Source organism: Bombus vosnesenskii, unplaced genomic scaffold, assembly GCF_011952255.1.
Source record: "Bombus vosnesenskii isolate JDL3184/JDL3185 unplaced genomic scaffold, Bvos_JDL3184-5_v1.1 scf7180000013264, whole genome shotgun sequence".
Classification (NCBI taxonomy): Eukaryota; Metazoa; Arthropoda; class Insecta; order Hymenoptera; family Apidae; genus Bombus; species Bombus vosnesenskii.
Genome location: NW_022882924.1, coordinates 399,909 through 414,587, shown reverse-complemented (window position 1 = coordinate 414,587; position 14,679 = coordinate 399,909). Strand labels below are relative to the sequence as shown.

Below are 14,679 nucleotides of genomic sequence, written 5' to 3'. Positions count from 1 at the left end.
TTAAGGATATTATTCGGGTATTGTCTTAGCTCCGTCGTTATCTTCTAAAAACGATCGAATCGACGATTTCGGAATTGCCAATTGGCTAACGTGCTGGGACACGTAGTCAATTCGTTTAATTTCTAACGGTATCATCGTAATATTTAATATCGGCGATAAACGAAAAACAAGAAACGCTTAAATTATTGCCAAAAGTATCTCTTTGCGATGTATCACGCGCTCGATATACTGTTCGATATTGGCGATACGGCAGTTTCGAGAGGTAACCGCGTCTTATTTTCCACCAACTCACCGAGCGCATGATCTAGAACCTTGCGCGAAAATTCTATTTCGAGATCGAATTCCGAAACGAGCGGAATTCTTTGCTTTATTTATTAACGATTTTCCGTTCGTCGTTTTTGTTCAAACAAAGCGTGATCGTTAAAAGAGGAGACGCGTTAGCGACGCGCAATGGACTTTTGGTATTGATCCCTGAACCACGTTTACCTTGAACGTTATTAATTTCGCGAGACGAAAAAATATTGGCCGTGTTCATTGAGAAACGGGGGACGAAATGGAACGAAAGGAGACGAGGCGAGGCGAGTTTCGCACGAACTCGCTCTGTTGCAACACGCTGATGCAACCGGACGAGTAGAACAAAAATATGAATAATTGCTATCATATTATATGTATATCTCATTGACTATTGTGAAACAGCGCTGCGTGGGTTTTACGCTAGCGTGCATTCCGCTCGCGAGAATTCGTATTATTCAACGCGATCTCGATGCTTGGTTTGATTTTATCGTACAATAAACAATAATTGATTTATTCGCATAACTAACGGTTTCTCGTCCGTTTAAAAATTTGTTGGAAATTTGGAAGAAGACGCAAAAGTAGATTATTAGGTGGCAACGAAATTGCATTTTCGAACAACAGCGACAGAGAGAAGACGAGGAATTTGCGGCAAAGGCGAGAGAGAGAGAGAGAGAGAGAGAGAGTCGATGGATTTTATGGATCTCGTTATCACGGTGGTTTCTCAATCGGTCGCCTCGCGCCGTGGCACGTGAACAAATCGAGCCAATCCCCGGCCCGTAGTTCACGAAGCGGCTTGTTCTTTCGTAACCGCGGAGAACTAAGGATCGGCACACCATTCCGCGCGATAAAAGCATCGTCCAACCTTTTTCCACGGCACAGACCTTCGCTCGACGGTCCCCAGACACGTCGGATTCGATCGGTCAGGACCGCGCAACCGCGCACTTTGCGATATCGTCGATCTCGAGGTCGGCCGGATCCTACGTTTCTAACGTAAGCTAACGAATCGTTGCTCCATCGTCGCGAGCCACCAAGCTCGCGATCGTTGCTGGAGTCGTACGAAGCGAAATCTCTCCGGCAAACGTGCCCGCGTATCGTACGTTTTGCGGCTTTTTCGCCGCTTCTGGCCCAAGAACCAAACGTTCGTACGTCTTTCCGCGTACGTCGCTCCTTTCTTCGATCTTTATTACAGTCTCGAAGAGGAAAATGCGGCGAGAGGTTTTTCTCTTCTTAAGAAGGACGTTCTTCCGAAATCTCGAGTCGTTCGGTCCGATTTTAAAAACGTTACTTCCCTTGAAACGGTGTACTTCTCTCTCTCTCTCTCTCTCTCTCTCACTGTAGGCATATCGTCCGTAATGTATCCTGTCGTTGCGAAACCGCCAACGTATCTATCTCGAACGACCGTTAATTGTTATTTCTCTCGTCGGGACAGGCAGTTGCGCTCGATCGTAATTTATTTTTCACGAGCAAACGAAAACGTATCGTAGGGCGATAAATTCTCTAAACGGTCGAGCAGTACCAGGTAAGTAACCCTTTCGCTGCGACGGAATCGTACAAAAAAGCCGTACAAAAAAGTATCCATATCTAATCGGTCATTTTTCTTAACATTTTTCAAGTGCGTGTCCTAATCGGATCTATATTTGTCGTATATCGTACACTGATTTAACATGCTAAATGTATTTTATATAAATTCGCTGATGTAATTAAGTGGTACGATGAAAATAACGGTATCGACGACTTAACTAATTACGGTTGACGAATAAATATATTTTATGATAATTGCTGGGTGGCCATGTCGTCGTTGTTTATTCAACGTTATTTATTTATGTCTCGTAAATCCTACGTTTACATCGTATTTGCGAGTGTCTCGCAATCATAAAATTGTTACAATCAACCTGTAATATGATATTAAGTAGCAAAAAAAGAAAAAAAACTCGTAAAATGCTAGTAATATGCAAAAGAATAGAATAATTAGTATTTTATATCCTGCTTATCTTTTAAGTTAAAACAAACGGGCTGCCATTTTCATCTTCCATCATGCAGCGATTTATTTTTTACGATATAAAAATTGTTGCCTTAAGTTCTTGATATTTTTGATATCTCCATTTCACAGACGTTTCGCTTAACGTACGCATATTGTCGCAAATAAAAGCGTGCAAAGCAAATAAAATTTGAGGACAAACGGATGCGGAATAAAGATGCGATTAATACAGGGAATGGGAAAATTGGATCGGTAAGAGACGAAATCTGCAAGGACAGAGAATTCGAAAGAATCGATAGTCGAACTTGACATCGAACGAGGTTTTCCTCGCGGCTCGGAGCACTCGATAAATTGCATTCGCGACGTATCCTTGCCGGGATGACCCAGTTACACGCTCGAACCCCTTGAAATCGTAATCGTACGAGAATTTATCGATCGTGTCCGAAGGCCGCCGAGAGAATCTTTTCCGCCGATCCAACAGATACTAGTCCGTGTATCTCTGTTCGATAGAGTCGAACCGAGCGGGTAATTCGTCGAGATTACGACGTTTCCGTCGTTACCTCTTCGTTCGAAAAACGTTCGAGAAACGCGACTACGATTACGAACATAATCTTCTTCTTTCTTAGAGAATTTCGAATCGCAGCCGCGTGCTTATCTCGAGCTTCTCGTTCCAAATTTTCGATCGATTCGCGCGTGTACGTTCAAAGTTCGAAATTACCACGAGTCTTAGACTTAAAAATCTTAGGGGTTTTAAACTTTCGAAAACTTGGCGGACTTGATCACGGAGGTTACTCGATATCCTCTGTGTTCGACATCCGCGTACTATTCGCCAGACTTTCCACGCTTTTATACCGAATCGAAATTTTGAAGAAACGAGTTTATCTCGCGGAAAGCTTCGTAATTTTCAACTTTTGCTTCAACGTACGCCGCGTATGTCGCCGTTCGTTGGTACCGGCAAGTATTGGGAACGTTTGATAAAAATCGAATTATTATCGCCTTATCGAATAATTATTATTTATTATCGCCGTCGTATCCTGTCTACTTTCCGATATACCGTTTGAAATATTTTTGGAATTTTTTCACAAATGTAACGGCTAGGCGTCCTAATACTTGTACGAACTTTTGCATCGGCGTCGACTTTTATTACCTCGCTGTTCTTCCCAGCGACTATAAGTATTCTTTCCCCTGGTGAAGAACTTGATGTGTTTTCGCCCGTGATCCAGTTTTACTCGTTCTTCCTGTGGACCGTGGGATTTTTAACGACGAATTAAAGACAAACCGGATGCAACGTATGTTTCACCAACCCGCCGACATCTACGGAAATTGCAATTGCGTGATTTCAGACGTTGCACCGTGACTTTCTAAGTTGCCCGTTTTTTACATCTCTTTCCGTCTATATCCACTTTACGTCCAAAGACCTAACGAATCGTTTTTTATTCGGAAAAACGCTTTCTTCCGTTTCACCTAACGGAAATCGAAGTCGACGGTCTGACGCGGATATCGTTCAGGACAATCGTCATATATGGTAATAGACCGATCCTACGTCTATCTAGTAGCTTCGTAAAAAATCAGTTAAATTCGACAACGAGATACAACGCGTTTTTAAATTTATCGATCACATCCAAGGGATAGTATACGCGGCTAAAGGGACCGAAATTACGCATAGAACGTTTACGATGACAAATCGATAAAAAATAGCCGAATGCTCGATAGCTGCGTGTTCCTAGAAGATTCGTAAGATACGCGTACACTTATTTCGATATCAACGATATGAAACAACGTGGAATATAGTTTTCATCGTAACGCGGTGATTTCTCAATCCACTACGAGTTAAACGAGGCGTTTCCAAAGAAAATATTAACCATTGAAATCGGAAAAATAGAAATAGCGGTTCTTGTCGTTTTGTCATCGAGTATCGCGCGTTATGTAATTCTCATGAACGTAAACAATACAATAACGGTTTCGAGAATGTCGGACGCGTCGACTTATTCCGCTGCAAAAAAAGTTGGGAAATGTATAACGAATTTACAATCGATCATCGAACGTACGTACGAAGGGAGAAGACGGATATACGTGTAGTTATGTCTGCCGTTATGTTCACCCGTTAAAACTATGCATTTTTCATTACGCAAATAGTCGCGTTTCTCTTTTGCGCTCGACGCTTAATATTATATGTTAATTACGCGTTTAATTAATACGTTTCCACATCATAGAATCGTTTCTCTCTCTTTCTTTCTTCGAAAGATAAATAAAAATTTCCAGCTGATTTCAACGAACGTGAACTTTGACAAATTCGGAAAATAATATCGCATTAAAATCTATTCGTTCAATTTGCCTCGAAAAATTCCAATTCTTTGGCGAATAAACGTACCATCGTTGATACTGCTAAGATAAATTAACGAGTTATGCTTCGCTATACCGAGAGTATACGTAGAACACGCATGTAAGCGATGTCACAGATGTTATCGCGAAGCAGACATTACCGTAGCATTTTTCCTTTTCACGGAATACGACGATCGAGAAAACAGAGAGTGCAATGGTCTTGCGTATCTGTAACGGCGTCTCGATGACTGCAACTATGTTTCTTAAACGAGAAACGCTCTCCCAAGTTCTATTAAAGTCGCTGACGCGGAAACGGAAATGTTCTAGAAACCGGGGCACTAGAGTGCATCCTCGTTACCGCAATTCGTATCGCGTATACAAAACGAGCGATAAGCGTTTCCTTGCAACGACGCGTGTCTATGACATGGAAAGCTTTAAAAGTTGCGCGAGACGGTATCAAAATCCTAGCCGAATCGAATCGTTTGTCTTTCGCCTGATATCCTTCGCGATACGCACAGAGTCTCGAAAGCGTTCGCCAAATTCTTCGTTCCTACGTTTCGAAGATTTATTAGACGCGTCCTACGTTTCTTCAGCCATGACACTACATATCGATGGCATCGACTGTAACATCGAGTACGACGAAAATGACACCGACGGATGCCGTCCATGCTTTTCCAGCTATTTCGACGGTCGAACGTCGGCGACAATTTTCACGCGAAGCTACATCCGCCGATTATCGTTTGCATCTCGATTTTGAGTCGCGCGTGATCGAACATAGATCGATCTCGTCTTCGATCTTCGCGCTTTCGGTCTTCAAATCATATTACGGTAGATATTTTGAAGATACAATTCCGTTATACGTATCTGTACTACGTGTATCGTATCGTAACGCGTTAAAAACTTGAAAAATTTAAGATTCCATATTTACGAACAGATTTGCCACTAGTGCGTGATCGAAGCGACTCGAGGTACGCTTTAGAGGCATATCGCGATCCTCGATGTTGGCGTGCCGCGAGTTAACCGGAGTACAGGCAGGCGAGATACCAATCCTGTACTAGAAAATTTACTTCGGTTCTTAAGAACGTTTCAACGAGTGTCGCGCTTACAGGTCTCTGGGTAACTGGCCGTTCGCCGAGTTCGATAATCTCGAGCGATGTACCGATCTACGTATATCTGTGCGAACAGGTAGATTATCGACGATATATTTTCCATAGGTATCCATTCGATAACGAACGTCAAAGGACCACCGCGAGCTAATAAAAGTAAAACGAGATTATCACTCACCGGTATCTTCTCTTCGTTTCGTCAAGTACGGCAACGATCCCAAGCACCGCTTCCTTATTCGAAATTCAACGTCGCAAACTACATACTATATATACGCAAACGTATAACGTAGTTTCTCAATCTCTTCGATACGGCGCTTGGCACATACCGTCGTACGTATGCGACGGTTGGACTTAGCGCCAGACACATGTACCTACTTTCGTGTAACACACGCCTCTTAACAAAGTACCGTTCGTCTCTGGTAACGAACTGACGATCGCGCGACCGCGATCGTCGGACTGGACGCGACAATAATCTATAAAGATACGCCGGCAACTATAACAGCACGCAATAACGTTTGAAATTGAAAGAAAGATTTCAGCGTCTCGATACGTTCCCCCTAATTTCGACAAAGTCGCAAGAAGAAACGATCAAAGATCATTCTGCTCGTCGATGGAAAAAGAACCCTACGTTGTATCGATGGAAACAACGCCGGTGCTATGTTCGCGCGTATACTTCGATCGCGTGCCAACGAACAATAAATCGGGAAACGTCGGTGTTATCGATTTCGCGACAAATCGCGTCAGATTACGACGACGCACCTCGTGTCACCGGGAAACGATAAGCGACCTAATTACGCGACGATATTCCCACGTTTTCCACGACTGTGCCTATTTTATCACGCTAAGAGGCATGCATCTGCATATACGTGTATGCGCGTCGAGTTATAAATAGTACGGCAAGTACAAGGTGCGGGCGTTCCGCCATATACAGACTACATGGGTTATAATAGTTCAGGTGTATACCTTTTATAGCTATATCGGCTTCCTCGTACGTACGTGCTAGTAGATACGTAAGAACCACGTTTTCGAAGTAATATGGAAAACTGTATTTTTACGTAACGCGTTACGTTAGAATCGTTCGTCGCGTTCTATGAATAGGTAGCGTGGCGATTTTTTCGTCGCGTCCTACCGATCCGCGTTACGGAGGAATCCACGTTACATCCGGATTCACCGTACAATAGCCGATAACGAGCGTAAGGATGGTAGGAGCGGCTGAACAAACAGATTTCAATCGTATCCAGCTCGGTCGAATTAGAATTCCTCGGCTCTTATTCCGGATATGACAGTGTCGCTTATAAGACGAGCTTCCGCCGTAATCCTACGATATATCGTATTACCAGGCAACAACGCTTACTCTCTTGACGATCTTACGTTCGAACGTTCGGAGAAGCGCGTCTCGTGCAGTAATTTTCGACGCAAACGTATTTTTACGTCGTCGACGTTTATTCGATATCGAGACATTCGCGAGAAAAAGAGTCGAGTTAAAAAGATTCGTTAAACAGGTACGTTCTTTCGCCGAGGAAACCGCGTACAAAATAAAAAATAGTAAAAAATAGTAGTTGAACGCTGAATGTTCGATACTTTGATTCGAATATGTTAAGTATATGCGTATCGTCGAACGTACAAGGTGTTCCGTTTGAATCCAACGTCTAAATCGTTTCTGCCGCTGCGCAAGATAAGAACAAAAAAAAATAAATAAATAATTGTAAGAGGAATTTAAACGGTTTCAACGCGTATATTTAATGGTGATAGAAAACGATCTTGCCAAGGTTATCTTAAGATTATTCCAAGGTCATCGACATTTCCTTTTCTTTTTTTTTTTTTTTCTTTCGCGTACTGACACGTTTTCTACGATGCAACGTCGTGGTCCTCGTCGAACGAAATTCGGCGATCTACGATATCCTGACCTTGAAGCGATCTCGAAGAAAAAAATAAGTTTAGGTCGGATAACGTTATAATAAGTAATAAATTAACTAATTCTATTGGCTTATTTATTACGTTCGGAATTCTCGTTATACGTATCAACGTACTTTTGCACAAAAGTATATAACTCTGCGGTAAATCAAGGGAAAATTTATTTTCTCTTCTTCGCTGTCGCCATACGCTGTGTTATTCGACGGTAAACTTTCGAGCGATCTTTGATCGAAAGTGAATCGTGTGGTTACACTGTTCCGAAGGAATTGTACCGATCTGGAAACATCGTGATTCAACAGAATTCGATAAACAAGGTATTTTTGTACGTGAACTTTGTGACAGCTAGCTAGCTAGCTGGCAGATATCGAGATAGTTAAATACGCGTAACGTGCATTATCGTCCCATTATCGTCCTACCGCAATGTGCTCGTTCGATCTAATAAATTAAACTGATTTATTATATCTACATTATCGCGAATCAAGCTCGCCGCTTCTCTTCTTCGAGGTCGCTTCAAGGTTTCGACGTCTCGGGTCGTTAAACCTGTCTCAGCGTCGATCGATACGTACGAAAAACAGACGTCGATGCGCAGAGCATGGATTTAAGACGCGATCAAAGCAATTTTTTTATTTTCGATTATCGGATCGCAACACCTTATCTTTAAGTGCTGTAATAATTTAGATGTTCGACTCGAGTGAAACACCTTAGATCAAGTATATCGTAGCGGATCGAACGTCACAAAAATATCGAGTAAATGGTGTTTCAAGACGACGCGATGCGACACAGATACTAACCCTATTTTAGGGTTATTTAGGTTAGATCTTGCGAGCGATTAACTACGTTCCAATCTGTATAACACCGTAAACAAACGAGATATTTCGAAATAGAAAAGAAATTGGTTCTAGTTGATCGAACGTACAGTGATTATTAAATTTGCGGTCGAAGAGTTACGTTTTTTTAATTATTCCCGTCGTATCGCTAATAAACGGATAGACTGACGTAATAGCGTGCTTGATAAAAGTTTCTCGACTAAGAGGAGATTCGTCGATTTTGTTTCCTTTAAATAAATGGAAAAACGGCGAAAACGCGACTGGAAGATCTAAGGAATCGCACTCGAGCCTTACAATTTTTTTTTCAATAAGGTCCGTAAAACGTTTACGAGTAAATACAACGAAAATCTCTATTCCGCTGAAACTTCCGTTTTACGGTTTTACGAGTGCCGAGAAAGGACATCCGCTTTAACAGACCTATACTTGTAGAGGATTAACGATCAGGCCCGACCCTCCCGTCTGCGACAAACACAGCACGGTAAACTGCCGAGGAAAGAAGATGATAAAAGCGGTACAACTCGAACACGAACGAAGTCGTGTTTGCGGAGAATCCCCGGCAAATGGGTTCGAACACGTGCTTTCCGTATACGAGACGTTCGATACCGATTTTCTCCTCCATTCGAGGTGACAAACACGTGCACGCATCCCCAGCCCCTTTATCTCGCTTCGACCTCCAGCGGCTTAAAAACGCCGCACCTTTTGTCGTCTTTAGAGATCGCTGGTTCGTTCCGTCCGATAGGAAAATCCGAGAAAAGCGGATTTCCTCGGCATAGAAAACGCTGGCGTTCGATTCGCCGGATGCGAGAGGATCGCTTTACGCCCAACTTCCGGCAACGTTTCACCGTACCTGGTTCGAAAGCCGACGACGGGCTTTCTTCGGATATTTCGGGCCAAGCGACGAAAAGGGATCAAACGAGAGATCACCGGCGTCAGCTGTCCCTCTTGCGAACCATTCTTCGTCATTCCCAGCCCATCCCATCCCATTCCATCCCATGACAGAAATACGTATCTATTCTTTTGCCGCGCGGTCATTATGCCACGTGGAAATGTAATTCGCACTCGCGAATCCGGCTTTCCGAACTTTCTCGCTCGTCCACGGTTTCTTCTGGTCTTGGTTTCTCTATCTTTTGGTCAAAATTACTAGTTAACGACTTATCGATCTATACGAATGCCCGATCATCGATCATATATATACATATGTGTTGTTGGAAAACAATCAAGCGAACTGGAACGGTAGCGTCACTACACAATGGCGTTGATAGGGATTTTATCGCTATTTCCAAACGTTCTCTACTGTCAACGTGATTCTCGAATACGATGCTAGGATAGATCAAAAGTAACGAATGCTGTTTTTTTAAATAAACATAGTGAAAGTTACGGTCGAATCGTACGAAAAAGGAAATAACCACGTAGGAAAGTAGAAGAATTTATTACCAAGATACAATTTCACGTTCGATACAACGCGCGCATAAAAATACTTGGTGATTTGGAACGTGTTATTTTCGTTATTAGCTGTTACTTACAAATTCCTGCAACCAACTCGCGCTACGTTTCGACGTAATTACACGCAAATTATCTCGTCAAGTTTGCCGGCGAGTTCCAATTATACGCACTAACGTATCTGTTTACGTTACTTCTGTCATTGGGTACAATGACGTGCTCTACAAGGAGCACAAGCCAAAGAATGTCGCAACGTGTTAGAACGTCTCGAGGTGTTTCTCGCTTCGGTATCAAAGATGACGGTAACGAACGATGACTAATAACATCGACCGTGCATCATCCGATAGAAACGACGAGTTCGTACGAGTTCGTTCGGTTCGTTGTCCTTCGTAGCTGAAAACTAGCCTGTTTATTCGCATTTCGCGAGTTACGCGTCTCGAAAGCACGACAGTTTGCCGAAATACGAAAAAACGTTTCGTCCGACGTACCGAGCGATCGTTCAAAATAAATACGATACGCGTGAATTTACCTTCTTACGTTCGTCTCGTACCTATTAGCTGTAATTATATCGTTAGTATCGTTAGATCGAAGAGGAAGTTTGTCACGCGAGTCGAGTACATTCGATGTTGAGAGGCTTTATGACGGCAATTCTAAATACGCCTGTACATCTACGGACAAGGTCCGAATTCGGAAGAGCGATCGTCTCTCTTTACGGAACATCGTTGCAACGACGAACACTCGTAACGCTATATTCTCGTAAAAACGCGGATCAGCAATGCAAACGAGAATGTGCACCTCCTGTCACGTTATTCGCGGAAAGGTAAGATGGCGATGACATTTTCTCAAGAAACAAAACGATGCATCGAGAACAACGTGCCGCGTTTCGACTCGCTAGAAATTGTCCAGAGACACGAAGTAGATGGGTATTGGCAAATATCGAACGCGGCCGTGTCACGAGCACGTTTGGCTTCTGTACGAATTGCCAAATCGCCTCCAACCGGCTATGGTGTGTTGCCAAATCCTTTGGATCGTGTGTTAACCTGGTACGAAGTACGGACTACGAGTTACTTAGAGACGGGATAGGGTGACTAACCGGTATAAATTCATGTACTTTGCGGCTTTCGTAAGAATTACAGGTTTTGCACGATGCTTACGATCAGCGATAGCATAATTTCAAAACTAAACGGTCCAAACGATCGATTAAAATTGTACGGTGAAAGAGACACGGTGAAAGAGACTCGGTACAGAGGCAGATATAGAACTAGAGTTTCGAGGATCGAAGGGAATCGGTCGCGACATTTTTGAAAACACGAGTTCCGCGTCACAATCTCGAACTGCCTTTCTCAGCTTCTTCGTAAATTATCGACCGAGAGACAAAGGGGACTCGACGTTCGCAGCTTTCGATAAAAGATTTCGGCGGATTGAGATTTAAAGCGTTTCCGAGTACGTTTCATCGACTATACACTCGTTAACCCTTTCTAACGTTTCTTAACGCGCAAGTTAAACGATCGTGTATTCGCATTTCGTAAGCCTCGTTTCGTTTCCTTACTGTGTAAAATATAGCGCGCTGTTGTACATTACGCGAGTAAATGTTAGCCATACCGTCACCAAATAATCTATTTATATCGAAAATACGAAAAGTCAAGAAGGGTAGCCATCGTACATATGTAAATCAGAATAATAGCGAGGGGAAATAATTCTCAGGTCTGGAAAGAGCGATCGATATTATATTTCCGAAACGAAAGAATGGTAAAGGTTCGAGTACTTTCGAACCGAGTACTCGATACCGATCGCTATTGTATTTTTTAGTAGCCTATTCCTTTCAGCGGGGATCGTGCCCATTTTTCTGTTTCTTCTGTTTTACGATTCGTCGTATTCCGTTTCTATTCCGAAAAAAACATCGATCGTTCGATCAGATCAAACCGGACGACAAAACGCTTAACGTTGTTGGAAGATCTCGTCGAAACATTCTACTTTTTCTATTATTATTTTCTACGTTTCGGATTCGAGCGAAAAGGTGCGCGATCGGCTCTGACCTTTCCTGCCAGCGAGTAAACGAGAGGGTTAATCCGAGTTCTGCATACCCCAAGTAATTTTCCAATTCATTAGCAGCGCGTATTATTACGCGTTGTGCGCGTTAAGCAACGAGTCGAAGGAAAAAGGCGAGACGCGATACGAGTTGCGGCAGCCTGTTCCTCGTAAGGTATTCATCGATCATCCGAGGTCACGTGTCTTTTTAAATGGAAATATGCCGAGAATACGGTCGAAGAAGCCACCTTCCTTTTTGTTGCACGAGGTGCCAAATTTTCGCGAAATTTCGATGAAAGGGTAACGTTTCTCGTACAAACGTTCTCGCGTTTTACAAAATCCACAAAGTATCTGGTTTCAGAAAACGGAAATGCTTTTAGCGAATACTTGCTATTAGCGTAGCCGGGCTATTTACTTGGAATATCGTATTCCTATACGATAGCCGAAGGAACGTACATAGAAAGTTACATAGAAAGCATCGTCGCTGGATCGCCGCGATGCAGAAGAGAACCGAAACCGAGACGACGACGCTGAAACGAGGCATTTTCTCGTTCTTCGATTCCAAGTAATTCTACTCCGGTGTTCGCGTGAAATACGTACGCGTGCACGTACACTTCGATATTTGGTGGCCAATGCGGCCTGTCTGGGTAGGCAGAAAAAACGTGGCCTCTGCACGGGACTCGATACTCCCTGGCAGCTTGCCTGCTTTAAGGTCTAAGGTATCCATCGTATAATCTTGGTTATCTCGTACCGCATGCCTCTGCACCGGTCTGCAGGCGCATCTGCCATAGCCGAAGAAAGAGGAAATTGCCGCGACCAGGCCCATGATCCGTAGAGAATGGACGTCGTGTTCTTGGACCGCACCGGTGCGCGTATGCATCTAACACCTGCCTCTGCGAGTTATTCCGCTCCTGCTTTTATTTTTCCCTCTTCTTCTTCTTCTTCTTCTTCTTCTTCTTCCTACTTTTGTCTCTTTCCTATCTTTGTCGATTACCTTATGGCGCTGGCTACTGACTGCGAGTCAGGGAGAGAGAGAGAAAGAGAGAGAGAGAGAGAGAGAGAGCGAGTAACAGAAGTAATAACACAAAGAAGCAGGGCTCGTGCTGCTCGTCCACCCGACACATCGGTTATTCGATCTTTGTGGATTTTATGGTCAACCCGACCATATCCGAAATCTCTGGAAACTAGCTACTCGAGAATTCCTCTCGTACGATGCGTCACGAAATTTATACAGTTATAGTCGCTCGATATAGAAAGCGTTTTTAGCTTTCGATTTAGTACGAGGATCTGATCGTTGTTTTACGTAGACGAAGACGACGTCCGTAAGAAAATATTTCGTAAGGGGCACGAAAAGTAATAAAAAGTAAGATGTGACGAACATCGTGTACACAGATACGTAGGTTACTCGTAACATTAGAATTATCCATCGTATAATTTCAATTGCTTTATGTTACTTTATATTTCTTTGTTCGCTTCTCCCGAAATTGTCCTTCGAAGAATTTTTTAACGTATTTGCCTTTTTTCGCGCGAACGACGCGATAGGCTTACAAATAGGCTTACAAACGACGAAGAATTAGATTTCTTTGGCATCTATCGTTAAACTTCGGAAGCTTTGGCAGTCGATCGTTATCTTATAACATGTATGTTTTTATTAAATTATAAAATCATGACAAAGAAATTTACAGGTAATAGTTGAAGGAAGAAACACCTTCCTTAAATCTACAACAGCGAGACACGAATCCAAAAAATATTGCAAGTAACAACGTCGGGAAAGTGAGTTTCTCCGCGAATGGCAAGACAATGTATCATCGATTTCTCAGACCTTCCTCGTGGCCGAGAGCACGAGCACGAGCACGAGCACGAGCACAGCGATCGAAGGCTGCATTTATTTGGGTCGTGGACACCGGTGAATTATCTCTTCGATCCTTCCGCTCTTACGACGCCTCTGACCCCCATTCCTTCTTCGTTATCACTCTTTATCACGTATTTACGACCGTCTTGCGGTTACTTGTGCATTGTTTTTAACCGATGCTCGCCAAGTATTGCAAAACCACCGTCCAGACGGTATTACGTGCTAAGATCGTTATTACCAACTAAACATCCTCGTCCTCCTCTTTCGTTCATCGATCTAATCTCACGGACGATGAAGTTTCGATAGAAACCGATGATCGGTCTACCATCGCGTTTTATTATCTTACTGCGTTTCTACTTCTACTCTGTCCTCTTGAAGCTCGATCCAAATAAAAGTAGAAATATCCGTGAAATATTACAGTGGCGATACTTTTCGACATACTTCTCTTCTTATACGCGCAAGATTGTGCGTTATACCGATATTTGAAAAGAATCTACCTTTCTTGAAAAATGTTCGACAAAGAGTGCTATTCACTTTTTACAAGTCTCCTTTCAAATAAATTTTCTAACGGTCTCTTCTAACTTTTTTTTACGTATAACAACGTCTTTCGTTAGAGGTGAATCTATCCGATGTTGGCTAATTTGTACGTAAAAACATTATAGACGCGTTTTATCTAAAAACATCAAAGATTATTACCGAAGTACATGCAAAAGTGATATTAAAACATCGAAGGTCCTTCCGAGCCGTATATTACGGCTGTGATAAGATAACATTTTCTAGGGTTCTTGGTAACTCGTTAACAACAAAAATACACACAACACGGTACGCTTGCCATTTTTTTAACCCGTACGAAACAAGGAGAACATTATGCCGTTTTACCGAATATCTTTCGACATCTTTCTAAGCAACGAGCGTTTA

The 14,679-nt window shown here is 42.8% G+C and overlaps 1 protein-coding gene across 2 annotated transcripts in view; it reads left to right on the top strand.

Annotated features, from left to right (window-relative positions):
* Positions 1 to 14,679, top strand: part of LOC117241448 (chromatin complexes subunit BAP18) — a 43,549-nt gene that overhangs the window by 24,985 nt on the left and 3,885 nt on the right. The window contains exon 1 of one of the 2 annotated variants that reach the window (XR_004495002.1): positions 13,671 to 13,815. The exons of the other annotated variant lie outside the window; for it this stretch is intronic. The gene's annotated coding sequence lies outside the window, so the exon portion shown is untranslated. Of the gene's footprint in view, positions 1 to 13,670; positions 13,816 to 14,679 lie in introns of those variants that run through there. 2 annotated transcript variants of the gene reach the window in all.